This window comes from Onychostoma macrolepis, chromosome 01 (genome assembly GCF_012432095.1).
Source record: "Onychostoma macrolepis isolate SWU-2019 chromosome 01, ASM1243209v1, whole genome shotgun sequence".
In the NCBI taxonomy this organism is placed as follows: Eukaryota; Metazoa; Chordata; class Actinopteri; order Cypriniformes; family Cyprinidae; genus Onychostoma; species Onychostoma macrolepis.
This window is the reverse complement of record NC_081155.1, coordinates 37,876,524-37,894,193: the sequence shown is the minus strand read 5'-3', so window position 1 is coordinate 37,894,193 and position 17,670 is coordinate 37,876,524. Positions and strand designations below refer to the sequence as shown.

Below are 17,670 nucleotides of genomic sequence, written 5' to 3'. Positions count from 1 at the left end.
CGCTGCATGTCTTTGATTAATTAAAAAGAGCCGACTCTTAAGAGTCGCTCCTTTGGGAATCGGATTACGCTGGATGCGCTCTGTGTTTTTGATTCATTGAAAAGAACCGACTCATAAGAGTCATCCGTTCGAGGTCTAACTAGAGTCGCGTTGTAGCTTCAGGAGTGGGGTGTTTGTAAATTGTGAGACAGGAACACTGTCAAGAGTATTTTAGTGCGGTGTACTATCGGACAAATACAAGTTCTAGAACCGTCAATGCAAATGAACGTCGTGTTAATTATTTCGTGCTTGCATTTATTTAAAAAAATTATGAATAAGAACAGGTTCTCAATTCCAAACCCTAATTGTAAACATAGACCAACGCTCACCTTCATCAACGGTTAAGCTCTGTTCCAGCAGTTAATCCTTAAAGTTCGGTTTTGCAGTGAATCTATGTAAATATTATCTTCGTAAAGTTAAATGAAAGTCCTCACCTAACGTTCTTGCAGTGTGGTTTGGCTGAATGAATTCATCAAACGAAGAGAACTGAGCTCTGTGGCGGTCACCGAACACCTGCTGCCCGGACCGAAGATTAAAAGAAACTTACAACAAAGCTCCTATCAGGCAATTCAAAGTTTAGTCGGACACAAGTAAAACTGCCACTTCTTTAAAAGGCTTTGAATGAGCGACTCGAGTTTCTCTTCTCTGAAATAATCATTTGTACTGGGCTGAATTTGAAGTTGAAGACAGCGTCCCACCCGCTCCGCCCTGCTGAGCGCTGATTGGTTCCCTCTTCTGCACACTACAGCCTGTATTATTTTTCATGGAGAGCATGTGGGAAAGGAGCTTCTGAAACACGGTGCCATGCGCCCCCAATCAGACAGAGACATTTATGCTGGAAAGTCACACATGAAAAGTTTTCAGATCTCTTTTTAGAAGGTTTAAGTCTCAGAAAGGTTTTTTGTTATTACGTAGCCTAATAAATACTGCTGCAGAGTTTTATAAAGGGTACAAAAGTAGGCTGTTTATTTTACACACAAACCTGAATGATTTTCTTTCACGTGTGGATTTTTTGTTTGTTTTGTTTTGTTTTTGTTTTTTTTCAAAATGTCTTAACAGATCATAAAAACATGTACAACCCATATACATATAACTTGCACTAAGACTTCTGAATAATAGGCTACACTTCTGCGTGGGAACATAATGAAATTTAAGTGGTTATTTATTGAAGTACTTACATTCAAATATGAAAGACGCATCAGGTGTTGATAGAGAATACTTGCATCTGCTGATTTGAGAGATGTGATTTAAATTTAGTCATGTTCCTCAAACAGAGCAATCAAATGGCTTTAGGATTTTAGGCTGGGAGCAACATTAAGGGGACTTAACAAGAACAAAATCGTCATTTATAGATGAACTTTTCCTCTAATTCCTGCAGAAAAAAAAATGCTTGGTAAACAGTCAATTAAAAAGTAAATATGAATATCGACATGAAAAATCAGAGAGGTTAGAGTGTCAAGATCAATGTGTATTGAGCCAGCATAATGATTCTTATTAAGAAAATGTTGTTTTCCTTAAATGAGACAGATAATTAAAACTATCTAAAATGGTCTTAGATTATAAATCATGTCAGAGTCTATTTAGGATTGCATTTATGGTAATAACAGGATGACACTGGATGAAATTAATATTTGAATTGTGGCATTGATATTTTTTCAAATGAATTTACTTTAAGACAGGTTAACTGTATTCAGAGTTGTTTAATGGCATTTGCAATGACATCTTTTTACCTGGAAAGCCACTAGGGTGCACAGAGAAGTTATTAAATGTAATTTTTAATCAATAATACTACAATTTTGTTCAATGTTAGTCAACACAACTCCATTAAGCACTCAAAAAGGCATCAAGATGTTTATTAGCTTCTAAAAACTATGCAATTTCTGTTCACAGTGATATTTCAAAGGACAGCAGCTCTCTGAAATCATTCTCTTCCGAACATAAGGCCATAAACTGTACAGAAGTAGCTCCTGTTGAAAAGCTAATGAAAGTCAGGTGGCCATGGCAATTGACCATGGTCCTGAGGGGGGTGGGGGGCTGCGCTTGCTCCTGTCACTGAGAGCAGTTCCTTCATTTCTCAGTGGCAAAATGTGTTAATACTCTGGCCTCTGCCTGTGCTGGTCATTCCTTGGTTTCTATTAAGTATGTAATTGGAACAACTAATTCCAAAACCAATTTGATTTGCAATTACGTCCATCCCCATTCCAGGGCACTATTCATTTAAAGCCTGTCTTACTCAGACAGCGATAGTGGACTGACATGAGGACACAGGTGTCCACGCACACACACAGATACCAGTCTTCTGCTCTGCCTTGAATTAAATGTTCCTCAAGCCACATCTCTTAATGTGTTTTTTTTTTTTTTTTCAATACGTAAATGGTTTTCACTCACTCCATGGCAGAGGTACTTGTTAAATCCAGAAAAAAAAAATTAGTTCAAGCAACCACAACCTGTTAAAGGAACAGTTCACACACAATTGAAAATACTGCCAGAGATCACATGACCCTTCGACAGCAATGCACGCGTAGTCCTTCGCTCTGCTCACTCTGTCAAATATTGTATAATCCTGTCAGTAAATTTTCGAACCACTCTGTATTTGACTCATCATGAGTACTTCAACAGTCAAAGACAATCGGAAAAGAGAGATTGAGCAATTGCCAATAAAGAAAGAATTCAAAGATTCCACCATCTCCAGAGAGGATCTCGATGGTGCTATCGCAAACAGTATCAAGCTAGCGCTTAAAGAGCAGCAAAGTACTGTGGATTCGGTTGTGGCCTCGACAGTAAGAGGTGCGGTAGACTCTGTATTGACCCCAGCATTGCGTGACCTGCGTGCGGACATACAAGTGACCAACAATTCTGTTAAAGAGCTAAGAGCAGAATTTGAGGGACTAGCTAGAGCAGCGAAGCCGACACGTGACCAGGTCGATTCCGTTCAAGCAGCTGCACGTGAGGATAGGAGAACAGTCACAAACTGAAGAAATCAGCTGGAGCAACTCACTAAGATGACGACGGACATTGAAGATAGGAGCAGGAGAAATAACGTGCAACTGGTGGGGTTGCCGGAGGGGCGGAAGGCTCCAATGCAGCTGGCTTCCTCAGAGCTAATCTTTCCAAGTGGATCCCTTCACTCAAAGACCGTGACATCGCGTGTATTACGGAAGGAAAAACTCCGATCGGCCGCACACTCTCATCTTCCGTGTACTAAGATGGCATGACAGATCGGCGATCCTAAAGGGTGCTTGGCAGGCATATCCGGTGAAATATACGCAGGACAATGTCACGCTACAATATTTTCCTGACTTTAGTCCAGCCACAACTACCAAGAGAAAGAGCTTTAATCCAGTTTTGAAGAAGATGACAGCATTTCTCACCTATCCAGCGGTAATTAAACTACGACACAAAGGTGAGCAGATGATGTTCGACTCTCCTCAGAAAGTGGAGGACTTTATCAGCTCACTGTGACAGAAGAAGATATATGCTGCAGCTCTACAAAGCAACGGTAAAACAGCGGCCACCATCTCCATCTCTTCGGCCCAGCGAGAAGAACTTAATGAACAGGATAGAGGCGATTCCAGCTGCCCAGGAGAGGATAATAACAAAGTGGACATGGACACTTGTTAAATCTCTCTCTCTCTCTCTCCTCCTGGGATATTGTTCCTATTTATCCGGCACAACTGTCTTTTTTTTTGGAGGGGTCTAATGGAGAGTAGGTTTAATTACAATAATATTTGACTATGTGGGCCTTTTGGGGACATGTCCTGCGTTGAAGTGGACTGGTCACGTATCATCACCATTTTTTTGTTGCTCAATCAGACCTACGTTCTCGGTAATGTGCGGTCTGAGTTGTTTCTTGTTTATAGTTGTTTGTTGTTCCTGTTTCTGACATTCATACTTTTATTTAAAAAGATTCTAAAAGGATTTTTCATCTAGGTGGTTTGGTATCTAGAAAGCACACCAGCGTTTACAAGTTACTTACAGAATGGGAGTGCTTTTGATTTTCTTCATGTACTGAATACAATTTTGGGATTATGAATACTCAATGCATACTCTAAATATTTTATTATTGAATGTGAATGGCCTAAATTCTGCTGTTAAACATACTCATGTATTAGAATACTTACACTGTAAATCGATTTCCTGTGCACTGATACAAGAGACACATTTAAAGCAATCTGACATGGCACGTTTCCAGAATAAATATTATAAATTGGCAGCCTTCTCCTGCACTCTTAATAAAACTAAGGGGGTGCTTATCCTTGTTAACAGGAAGTTACATTTAACAATTGAACACCTCGGAAGTGATGAGGAGGATAGATTTATTGGAAAATATATTGTGTATTTCATAGAGATCAAAAAACATCATTGATATCATTACTTCTTAAAAAAGGGAAAGATCCATTAGATTGTTCCAGCTACAGACCGATATCACTTATCCCATGTGATCTAAAAATCTATGCTAACGTTTTTGATTCTCGTATGGAGAAGGTAATTCATAGTTTGATCAAGGAGGACCAAACCGGTTTTATCAAGGGTTGCAATGCATCTGACAATATGCGTCGACTCTTTAATATTCTTGACTTTGCAGACTGTCATCTGAGCCCTTGTGCGGTTTTTTCACTTGATACAGAAAAGGCCTTTGACAGGCTAGAGTGGAACTATATGTGGGCAGTTCTGCAATATTTTGGCTTCAGTGAACATTTCATTTCTATGATTAAGACATTATACCACTCACCTGCAGTATCAATCTTGACTGGTAATATTATTTCCCCTCCCCCCCGTTCCCTTTACAGTGAGGAACGAGGCAGGGATGTCAACTTTCCCCCTTATTGTTTTGTTTATCTCTTGAACCCTTAGCACAAGCCATCAGGCAATCTGAAGTATCGATTAAGATTCATGATCATAATCATAGTATTTAATTGTACGCTGATGATATTATTCTATATTTAGACCACTTTGATGTTTCAGTCTCTAATATAATTAAGGAATTTGATCATTTTTGTAGCTTATCAGGATACAAAATAAATTGGAGCAAATCTACTTTAATGCCAATTAACAATGTTAAGGTTAATTCTTCTATTCCCTCATTTATCCCTATTAAGGAATATTTTATCTATTTGGGCATTACCATATATAAAAACATCCATAAGATTGCCAGAGACAATTTAATAGTATTCTAGTTATGGTCAAAAATGACATTCAAAGATGGAAGAATCTCCACAGTTAAGATGAATTTGTTACCTCGGTTTAACTTTCTTTTCTCTATGCTACCATTTTCTTCCCCTCCAGGTTACTTTAAGGAGATCAAATCCATACTTTTTCAATTTATCTGGAATGATAAATGCCCCAGAATCATACTTACCACAATACAACATCCTAATCGCGCAGGAGGACTGGCTGTACCAAATTTTCAATTGTATTATTGGTCATTCCAACTTAAGGCTCTTTATAACTGGGTTGATCCTCAATCGAAAGTTTCATGGAGAGTGATTGAAGCTGACAAGGTTAAACCAAATAGACTCAAATAGACTAACCAAAAAGATATTTTATTTACTGGCGCAGGGAAAAAAGGTGATAATTATAAATTTGGTCCAGTTGTGGCTAATTCTATTAACGTCTGATAGGAGGACCCTTCAAATTTTGTACAAGTTTATGGCACAATTTTAATATTGTATGCGGAAATTGTCCATTTGTCCAACCCTCTTGGTCTTCTTTAGGCGTAAACACGTGTGGTGATATATATGATAACCAGGGCCTCTGTTCATTTCAGACATTAAGAACTAAACTTTGTTTATCAGCATCCGCATATTTTGTCTTTCTTCAATTACGTTCTGCTCTCAAAGCGTATGGAATTCCTTGGGCATCTCCCATTTCTTTTCATCCTATATGCGGGATTGGATCGCACCATCTTCTGATCGGCCATCTGTTTCCTTAATATATAATAAAATTATTGATTGCATTAAAAATCCTCTTTCTATTAAATCTATTTGGAATAGGGACTTATCTGACCTTAATTTATCTGTCGACTGGGAGAAAGTGTGGTCTAACCTCAGCTTAACATCTAAAAACTTGGCTCATCGTCTTATTCACTTGAGTCATTCATAGAGCATAACTCCTTACAAAAGATTCAAAATGAAACTACAACCAAATTTTAACTGCCATATATGTAATAATGCATCATCAGGTACTTTTCTTTATATGTTTTGGGAGTGTCCTATCGTCATTAATATATGGACACATGTAAACCTGCTTTTATCCTCCTTACTACAAATTGATTGCTTTGCTAACCCAAGTTTGTGTCTTCTTAATGATGATTATGGTCTCTGTATAAGCTTAATACAAAAGAGAATGTTGTTTGCTGGTTTTACAGCGGTGAAGAAGACAATAATACAGAACTGGTTTACACCGCACGTGTGGAAAAACATATTGGATCCATAGCCTCCTGAAAATAGTGACTTGTGAATGTACAACAGCACAAATTAATAGGGCCAAGCCTTCTACTATTGATGCTTGGCAGGGTTTTTTCTTTAACATACTCGATAATATAAAAGAATAACGTTGTTTTTTTCTCCCTCTCTCTCTCCTTTTTGACTGGACTTTTAAAGTATCGATTTTATGTCTGTTGTTTTGTTTTGTTTGTTTTGAATGGATGTTATGATGAAAATAAATTTTAAAAGTTGATAACGAAAATACTGCCATCATTCACCCTCTTGTCAGTCCAACTTTCTTGATTCTAGGGAACACAAAAAAAATTTAAGTCAAGTTGAGCTCTTTAAAATGTACTAACAATGAATGAGACTAAAGCATTAAACATTCAAAATGTATGCAATAGTACATATGCTATATTCCGAGAAGATGAACAGACTCTATAGCATAATTTAAAGGGATAGTTCACCCAAAATGAAAATTCTGTCATTAATTACTCACCCTTATGTCCTTCCAAACCCATAAGAGCTTCATTCATCTTTGGAACACAAATTAAGACATTTTTGATGAAATAATTTCTGACCCAGCATTAGACAGCAATGCAACTGACATGTTCAAGGCCCAGAAAGGTAGTAAGGACATTGTTAAAATAGTCCATGTGAAATCAGTGGTTCAACCACAATGTTGTAAAGTTACAAGAATACTTTTTGTGTGAAAAGAAAACAAAAATAAGACTTTATTCAATAATTTCTTCTTTTCTGTCGCCACACGTTCAGGAGAGAACCATAACGCATGCGAGTGGTGCTGCTGACGCAGGAGCTGCTCAAGCATATCTGGTCATCTTCTCGTCTAGGAGTTATGTTGCCCACTACAGTTCAGTACAGGTGTCAGAATCTCCTTAGCAGATCTTTGTCTGCGTGTGCAATAGAGCAATTCTGAAATTCGTTTGATCATTTGCAGATTTTATAATCTCTTCATGTGTTATAAGCTGGTAAAAATACCAGCATACACAATGAGCGTATTTAGCCAAGCACACAACATTGTTTTGAATGTTCAGTAAGTTTGCAAAATATACGTCATGAAAGCCGTCCAATAGGGATGTGCCCGTATCCTTATGCCTTTTGTTTTGTATCTTTTAAGTTCTTAAGTATTACACTGTGTGAACGCTAAGCAAATCAGCACCATTAGACTTGTTTTGTGAACTGGATTTAACTCAAAAGAATGGTTTATTCATTCATAATTGAGGCTCATTTACTAATTCTCTTATAGCCAAGGAGAGCTATAGGGAGAAAAAAGAAATAGGAAAATACATAATTATTAAAAAAGAATTTATTTCCTAAATGTAAATTTTAATTAATGATTATTAACAATGTAACTAATAAAAACTAATTAAAAATTAATTAATGGTATTTTATGGCTTCAGAAGACTTGGAATATAGTGCACAAGTCATTTGTAGTATTTCTATGATACTTTCATGTTTTTGTGTTCAAATTTTCTCCTCTTTTGTGTTCAACAGAAATGTCAGCTATGCTCAGATTCAGACAAAGTGGGGTGTGAAAACTGACATCAAAGCAATCAAAATTCAATCAAAACACTTTTCCCAGTTTCAGTCCTGGCATATTTACTGTGTTTTTCTTTTGTAGGGCAATATTCCTTATATTAGCTCATCTGATGAAGGTTTACAGATTATTACATTTGATATGAATGTTCATCTATAAGAAAAAAAAGCTGTTGTTCAAGGAACACATACTACTGGATAAAATCATGACTACCGACAAACAGATACTTAGTCTACAAATAGCACCACCTAATATAACATCTAATGAAACTCAAGCTGGAATGTATTCAGTTGCTGGTCTTTGAACTCTCATGCTTCTGTCAATCATATTTACGAGCATGCATGAAGATGCTCTATTCAAGACATTCTTAAGTCAACACGCTCTTTGAGACACCGACCAGTTTTTTGTTTCAAGGGATTTTGTGAAGGGTGAGAGTTTTCCAGATGGAGTAAGCACATGTTTGTGTGTGTGTGTGTGTGTGTGTAAGGTATGCCTGCATATCCATCAGCAATTCCATGTTGTCAATCAAACCTGAGAACTCATAGGAAATGCTTTACCAAACAGGCTAAATCAATAACTGGTTAGAATAAGGTCAAACACTCAGCGACTGATTCTGATAAGCTCTGATTTAAGTAAAAGCCCACCGGCTGATGCATTAGGGCAGTTTTTACAACCTGAAATGCATAAATGTTCCCTGCAGAACACATTTCCCAAAGGGAAGATGATATATATGAAGCATACAAATTAAATATTGTATTCAAAAGCCGTAATGGTATTAGTATATCTATATTTTTCCACAGTTGTTCCGTTAGCATCCAATGTCTGTGAATAATAGTTCAGAGGGGGCAAAAACATCCAGGACGTTTGATTCTCAGCCTGTGTTTCTCATGCCTGGAGGCGAAGTCTCTATTGCATTACAACAGAGAAATCTGATCCTTCACCACCACCCATTAGCAAAAGAGAGAAATGTTCTCATTCTTCCATTTCTATCACTGGAGTAAAGGAAAACGAAAGGAGGGAAAAGGGTGTGTGTATGTGTGTAGCAAACCAATACAGTGGGCAACTCCTGAAAGAGAACAGGAGAATGAGAGATGGCCGTAGATACAGGCCACAGACAGACTGTCAGTGACAAAATGGAGGAGAGCCAAAGTAGGAGGGTGAGAGAGAAGACACTTGCAGGGGGAGAAGACACTGAAAGTAGAAAAGAGAGTGATGGATAGGCGGAAGATAAGAGAGGTCTGTAGGAGGTACAGGTATATAATATCCATGCATTACCTCCCGTGAGCTTTCCTATGGGGTGTCTGTAGCCTCAGGATAACACAGATATAGTGTGTCGGACTAACGGATGGAGAAAGTTTGAGAGTGCTAGTGTTATGCACGTGAACCTGTGTTAAGGCAAGCAATTTAATTTAAACTAACCCCTATCCCAAAGTATTTAATTTTGACATTTAACTTATATTACAGTACAAACATGAATCAAACCTTAAATCATGTGTTCCGCTAAAAAATTATACAAAAATATAAATATAGGCCTAATTAGTTTATTAAAATGCACATCATAATAATGTATTGTTTCTAAAAGGTGCAGTTTGTTCTGAAAAGTGCAATAAATAAATACTAATACAGCAAACAAAAAAAAAACTTCTTTTTTTATTGAACAAAATTATTATTTTCAAAACAAAGTTACTATAAAGACATTTGTGTTGTTTTAAAAAAAAATCTATTTATTTTTAAATAAATTCTATTCGCTTTCATTTTTATTCACCAAAGAATCCTGAAAGAAAATGTATCATGGTTTTCACAAAAACATTAAGCACCACAACTGTTTTCAACATTGGTAATGATAAGAAAGGCTTCTTGAGCATCAAAACAGCTCAGATTGACACTGAAGACTGAAACAATTGCTGCTGAAAAAAAAATCAATCACAGGAATCAATTACAGTTTCAAATATTAAAATAAAAAAAAATATTATTTTATTATATATTTATTATATATGTAATTATATATGTGTGTTTTTATTTAATAAATACAGCTACTCTGTGAGCATAAAAAACCTCAAAAACATTTTTATAAATCTTATTGACTCTCAACTTTTGAATAGTATAGTGTATTTGTTTGTTTGTTTCTTTCTTTCTGCCCATTTATGCTAAAAAAGGCTAAGTTTTAACTTACTCATGGTGTAACCAGCCCCTGAATAGGGACTTGAATGGACTTTAAGTTGCTTTTGGTTATAAGTGTCAGCCAAATGTGTAATTGAAACCACATAGCAACATGATAAAAATAACTCAGCTATGCTCAACATTTTTTTCAACAGATTTCTTTAGAAAATGTAAAAATCTAGCTTTTGCATGGGTTTATGTGTTCTCATGTGATTGGCTTCATATCACTGCATATGTTTTGTGTGCATGAGTATAAACGATAGCCTTGGGTAATATGAAAAGCCATGCGGTTGATATCCATGATCACAGGATTTTAAAGCTCCAATGCTCATGGCCACAGGTTAGTGTGTTTGTACCCAAACCCAGAGGCTCAGTGCTGGGGTAAGATCAGGTGAGCTGCCGTTTCCTGAAACCTTATCTGAAGCGTTCATGCTCCCTCACTATAAATCACCAAATACTGTAGACACACCCTGAAATTAACACAAAGAGGAGAAGAAAAGAGTGAAATGACACAAAGAGAGAATAAAAGGAGGAAACAGGTAAATTAGCTTTGAAGAATAGATTCTTATTGTATGAGAACATATGAATGAGATGTGTGATTACATAACAGTTAAAGGTAAATTAAAACATTAAAACATTAGTCAAAGGCAATGTAGGCATGAAAGGTGTTCAAAATGTAATACTTTTCAAAAGTTTGGGGTTAGTAAGATTTTTAAAATGTTTTTGAAATACATCTCTTAGTCAAGGCTGCATTTATTTGATCAAAAATGCAGAAAACTTGCAGAAATATTATTTTTATAATATTATTTAAACAACCATCTTCTATTTTAATATACATATAAAATGTATTTTATTCCTGTGATGACAAAGCTGAATTTTCAGCATCATTACTCCAGTCTTCAGAGTCACACAATCTTTTAATAGAAAGGATTTTAAGAGAAAGTTCAAAAGAACAGCATTTCTTTGAAATAGAAATCTTTTGTAACATATTATAAATGTCTTCACTGTCTTTGCTGAATAAAAGTATTAATTTCTTTGTATATATTGATATGTAATATCAGTCAATTATCAGCATAAATATTATTGGTATTAGCCAACATCTTCATATCAATGCATCCCTGCAAAATACAGCAAAATAGCACTTTACCCGATGAATATTAAAATACAAGCCCTATTATTATTGTTCAAACTTTAGTCACACTACTATTAAACATTGCCACATAGCTTATACTGCTGTGCCACAGACAAGAATGATGCCTCAAATCATGTGCTTTGTTGACGAGAAGCTTGCCATTACTTTTCTAAGCAAATGGACTTACAATTGTCATTTGGTAGATAATTGCATTGCATTGAATTTTGCAGGCATTTGGAGGTAAGTTCTGTTGATATGGGCCCGGAACCACTCACACAATTAAACACAATTAAAAATAAAGGTTGTTTATTTACTCTGGTGTTTCCATGAAGAATCTACGGTGGCCGAGAGAGCTGAATGTGCTGCAAATGAAAAAGCACATGCAAATAGAAAAAACACCTGCCACCGTAAGAACCTTTAAAATCATGGAACCTGTTATATGCACAAAAGATTCTTATAGTGGAAAACGGTTCTTCAGATTATAACAATTTTGACACACCAAAAAAAAAAAAAAAAGCGGTTCTTTTAAGAACTGTTCACTGAAATCCAAAATGGTTCTTTTATGGCATCGCTGTGATTACCCCTATTTTAAAGAATGTATCATTATGTTGGTAAGTTGCTCACAGGCAAGCTGCATTCATATTATCTTGAGTAAATGTCTAGTTGACACCACCTGGACGCAGTTCCACACCAGGTGGTAGAGTGATTCAATGTCCATTGTTTGACTGGACAGCATAGACACCTGGACCCTAAAAACCCCTAAAGTGCATGAAAAATGGCCAAGGCTATGAAATCTGTTGTATGTTCTCCTCACTAACAAACACCTACGAGTACACATTTACTTCAGAGTGGCGAATAGCCTCATGTATCTCAACTTGCCCTGTTTAAACCCTCTCATCCCCCACAGTAGAGGTGCTTAGGTAATGTAATCCTGTCTCACTCCATCTCCCGTAATAGATGAACTCTGTTCACGTCAGCTCCTAGTGTGACCAATACATCACAGGTGTCTAGCGTTCTCTCCCTAACACACACACACTCTCTGAGGGAAATAAATTTGAGCAATAAATAATGAAACGTCCCGCTGTCTCAAACAGATGTATCAAAGAGACCGTCCCTTGCCGAACGCACAAGAGAGTGGCAACGAGAACGCGGCAGAAAGAATCAGGCGTGGTAAGATTCAAATGAGGTTTTGTTGATAATACATTTACATAACAGAGAAAAGCTCATGTTTAATTGATTTAGTCTGAATTTATTCGGCAAAGCCCTAAGCCTCAAAGAACAGCGCTGGGTAGATGCGACCCAGCAAAGCGCCCTCAGACTGCACATCGCAACCGCGAGATTAGGGCATTAGTCTTCCGCTGCTTTTTTCTCTTTTTCAAATGAATGTCGCTCACTGAAATATGCATTTAGAATCTTAACAGGTAGGCTGTCATGTTATTATGCTTTGCTTTTTAGCTTGGGGCAAGTCCTCTGAGAGGCTCAAACAAAGGGTGGATAGAACACTGCAGATATTTTAAGAATCTGATCCAAGATGTCCAAAGAAAAATCCAGCCCAGTTATATTTATGCATTTGGTAGATGATTTTATCAAAAAGCACTGCAATGCAGGTACACAGTTTATCTATTCATGAATTCCATGAAAATCAAACCCATGACCTTGGCATTGTTAGTGCCATGCAATACATGAAAAAAAATTCAATATCAAAGTCAACCGAGGACCACGTTTCACAATGTATATTGTAAAGTCATTGTAAAATGGAACACCTCCCATTCAATTTTTATAACGAAATCAAAGGTTTTTTTTTACCAGCATGACAGCTCATAATTGAAATATATTTTAGAACTTATATAGTGTCACGGTGTGGTCCAGGAGAAATGCACGAAGACGAAGAGGATAACGAAAAACAGTCTTTAATAATCCACATAAAGATAATCCATATCAGCAAGGCAGCATGCATACACACACACACACCAGGGTAATACAGACGAGACCGGACGAAGAAACACTGAACTGAATGCAACTTATATGGGGAATGTAAATGAGGATAATAGATGAGACACACCTGAACATAATGACACAATCAAACATGAAGGAAAACTAGGTCACACAGAGCACATGGGGAATGAAAACACAACAAAACTTCCATGAGTGTGACATATAGAACATATAGTTCTAATTAGTTATAGTATATATATATATATATATATATATATAATTAATTAATTATTTTTAATGTAGGCCGAGTGCCATAGGTAATCACAGCGTGCTGATATACAGCCATATCGCATGGCTATGCGTGTGATATTGCTTTTATACAACAGTTTGACAGCAAGAGTGTGTAAATACATAAGAAACAACAACGGAGTGTCTTTAAAAACTCTTTTTTGTGCAGAAAAATTTCCTTCCATCACAAATTCAAATCTAAGTCTGACTAGTTAACAGCTGAGCCCAAGCTGAAAATATCACTTTAGAACTAGTAACGAAGAAATGTTGAGTTGCTTCATTGAAAACTTTTTGTATTATCGTATTAAAATCTCACTGTATTATGTAAAGTATAATGAGAGATGGACTAAGCGAGAGTGATTACCTGCATCTGATACAGCATTCATTCTTCAGCTCAATCTCATATTCACAATAAAACATTAGTTTGAATGTCCGCTGAGGAAAGTGATATCTTTGTTGTACTATCCTTTCATCTGTTAAGGGTGATTTCCATTCAAAGCATTGCTCAGTGCATTTGTTGGCTGCTTCTTACAAAGTGTCTTGAAAGTAAAAAAATAATGTCCTTGTTTCCAACCACGTTTCAGTCTCTTTCAATATAAAAGTCTTAATATAAAAGTCTCACTCATAAAAACAGTCCCTTGTTTCCATCTAATGGCAGAACAATGTAACTAAAATCACCATCACGAACACACACACACACACCATTTCCATTACAAAATACTATAATTAAATTGTTTATATAAAATATTAGTTATGTAAAATATTGTTTATTAAATATTAAACACACTTAATAAACAACAACAGCCATAATTAAAGGTGCTAAATTCAGTCAAAAGTACAAAGGCAGCACTCTGATATACAGCATTAATGTTACATAAAAAATAATGTCATGAAATTTTGCCCTTAGCTAAAACTATTTGCTCTGGAACAAATAATAGATTAATAAGACCAAAGACTGTTAGATTTACCCAAAACGAATTATAGCTCATGTTTAACCACTATAGAGACATCAGAGCCAGCAGCAAGGTAAGACTGCCCTTGGCGTGTTCAAGTGGTTGGGGTTGTTATCACTAGAATATCACGCTATCATCAGCCTTATGGCAACATATTTTTTCATGTATTTTTGTATTATTATCTATATATTACATGGTATTAAATTACTCTGTAAGATTACTGGCAAGATTTTTGTAAAGATGCATTATTTTAACAGTTGACTAAAACAATGGCTAAATACAGTTATTTAGCTATTTTCCCCCTCTCCACGAAGCCTGTGATGTCAGTAAACATTTTTTTTTTAAATTATATGCAGTAATGAATTATTCATAAGACCAAAACCGTGTATTAAAAAAGTAAAAAGGGTCAATTTTGATATTAAGTTTAAAATTAAATTTCACTACAGCACAAATGTTCTATATACTTCATATTCTCTTTGTGAAACGACCTATTTAACCACTTTTCAGAAACTAATTTATATATACCTAATTGCCTCCAGTGTAAAATTCAATCACTGACAGTTAATTCGGCGAGAATGTGCTGGTGTGTGTCGACAGAGAGAGCGAGAAAGAGGATGAGAGCATGGCTTCCCTTAAGAGCAATAATTCTGATAAAGAAAAAGAGTTCAGTAAGGGTAGCAGTTTGCTGGAGTAGCGCTTAACAAAAAGTCTCCTCTGTGTGAGTGTGAGTGTGCACAACACGTAACTTTATTTCTTCTAAATAATTGGTTTCAGTCAGTCTAAGCTGCTCCAGCATTAATATGTCAAACTGACAGTAAGCGTCAGGACCGGAGGTTAACCGCTGCCATCGACCAACAAAAGCTTTATACCCTTTAACCCTCTGGCCAGTGTTGCCATGTCCATATATAAGCATCTTTTGTGTTGTTTGTTTATAAAGTAGCCCCAGGCTAAATTTTTTTTGGGCTCATTTCCAAAATACAATGGATTGGTCTGCAAAATCCTAAATCCCCCCACCTGCTGTTCAAGCCACATTTTATATTTGTCATTATTAAAGGAATAGTTCACCCCAAAATGAAAATTTGCTGAAATGTACTCACCCTCAGGCCATCCCAGATTAGTTTTTTCATTGAAACAGATTTGGAGAAATTTAGCATTACATCACTTGCTCACTAGTGGACCATGTGCAGTGAATGGGTGCCGTCAGAATGAGAGTTCAAATAGAAGAATAAAAACAAACAATAATCCACAAGTAATCCAAACAACGTTGGTCCATTCCCTGTTGTCCTCTCACATCAAAATCCACCTATTCATTTAGAACTGCTTTTGCTTGTAAACAGTGATTGATCTGTACATAATTCTCTCCTGATTTAGATGAGACATCTTTTCACTGGAAAAATCAATATTAGTGTTGTTGGTGTTCATGGAATTCACACATAAACCATCAATGTACAAAAATTTTAAATCATATCCATCACCAATAAAATCCATCAGTGAGCCCAGTTCAGGTTTATTGTTGCTTATGTTGCCCTTTTTTGTCAGACCTGGTTGCCTGTTTTTCTTGTGGGATCTGGCAACACCGCCCTGGTCAGTATACCGTTCTCTCTCCATTCTCAAATTTTTGTCATTTTCATCATTCTGTTCTCTAAACCCAAACAACAAAAATATTTCTTGCTAAATCTTGTTGTAAAACAACAGGAAGTTTAAAATGTCAAACTACTCATTCCTGTCACATCATGCAAATGTTCTAATTTGTGGACCTGCAGTTCTGTGCTCTCTTTATGCAGAACACATACAAGCTTCATGTCGGCACCTTCACAACCATCATAATAAGAAAAGAAAATTAATTATTTTTCACCTTGAAAGAGGCACTGAGGTGTGTTTTGAATTACAACTGTTTTATCAGTTTCTTCTCGGTCAAATTCTGTTTTTTCTTTAAAACTTTTTATTTGATCTCTGATGATCTCACTTTTGCTATGCTTAAATACACTCAAAAATAGATTTTTGCTGCTTGTTTAATTTGATTAAAATTAGCTAATTTATTATCCATTATTTTATCCATTTAAATTTATAAAATAAGTTTATTTAATGCATGTGGGATGAATAGTTTCATTGGTTATAACCTAGACGAGGCATTCTTGTAAGCATTATATTCTAAACCTAACATCACCTTTCCAAGTAGTGTATTTAATACTATATAAAATACGGTTATTTTCTTATATATATATATATATATATATATATATATAATACATATACACTCGTGTGTGTGTGTGTGTGTGTGTGTGTATGTGTGTGTGTGTATATATATATATATATATATATATATATATATATATATATATGCCGAACATATAAACAATTCTTTAAAAACACTTTACAAATTTCTACCAACCCCAAATTTAGAATGGTATCAAATTCTTTAAAATCTCTCTACAATTTGCATGATGGTTGTACATGAACAAGGACAACATTCAAATGGCTTTGCCTCAGTAATATGTCAAAGGTTTGGAGTCATTATTTTCAAATGCAAATTCTTAATATGCAAGTTTGTGAATCACCCATTTACAGACGCTGTACTAGAGTAACTAGAGTTTGCATGTGCTTGTTCCCTCTGAATTAAATTATACATTTTCATTCAGGGCCTCTTATTCAAATATGGATTAATATGAGCATTACAGTACATACAATTTTGTGCCCTGGCATGAATGAACGTCTGTGTTCACTAATTTTGCAACACAATGCATTGAAATTTCTGGACTAATGTGTCTGTGAATAGTGAGTTGATCAGGCTGCAGCAGGTAAGCAGGTCGCAGCTGTTTGTTCCGAATCTAATGCGATCTAATCATGTCAGCTACACTCAGACACACACTCTCATCCTCTCTCTCTCTCTTTTTCTTGCTCACCCACCCTCTTCTCTCTCTCACCCTCTTTCTCTCTGGTGAACAAGCTACTCACTCATTCTGAGATGGAGAGATACACCTTTATTCTATCCCAGGGGTGGCGAACGTCGGTCCTGGAGAGCCGCAGCCCTGCAGAGTTTTGCTTCAACCCTAATCAAACACACCTGGACAAGCTAATGAAGGTCTGAAGGGTTACTAGAAAGCTACATGCAGGTGAGTTTTAGTGAAGTTATTAACGTAATTTCGGGAGGAGTACGCCCATCTAATCTTCCAAACAATA

At 36.1% G+C, this 17,670-nt stretch overlaps 1 protein-coding gene across 6 annotated transcripts in view; it reads right to left on the bottom strand.

Annotated features, from left to right (window-relative positions):
- Positions 1-746, bottom strand: part of sdk1b (sidekick cell adhesion molecule 1b) — a 227,098-nt gene extending 226,352 nt beyond the window's left edge. For 5 of the 6 annotated variants that reach the window (XM_058789548.1, XM_058789564.1, XM_058789583.1 and 2 more), the window contains exon 1: positions 474-746. The gene's annotated coding sequence lies outside the window, so the exon portion shown is untranslated. Of the gene's footprint in view, positions 1-368 lie in introns of all 6 variants that reach the window. The other variant, XM_058789555.1, reaches the window with a different exon arrangement.
- Between the last annotated feature and the right edge of the window lie 16,924 nt (positions 747-17,670).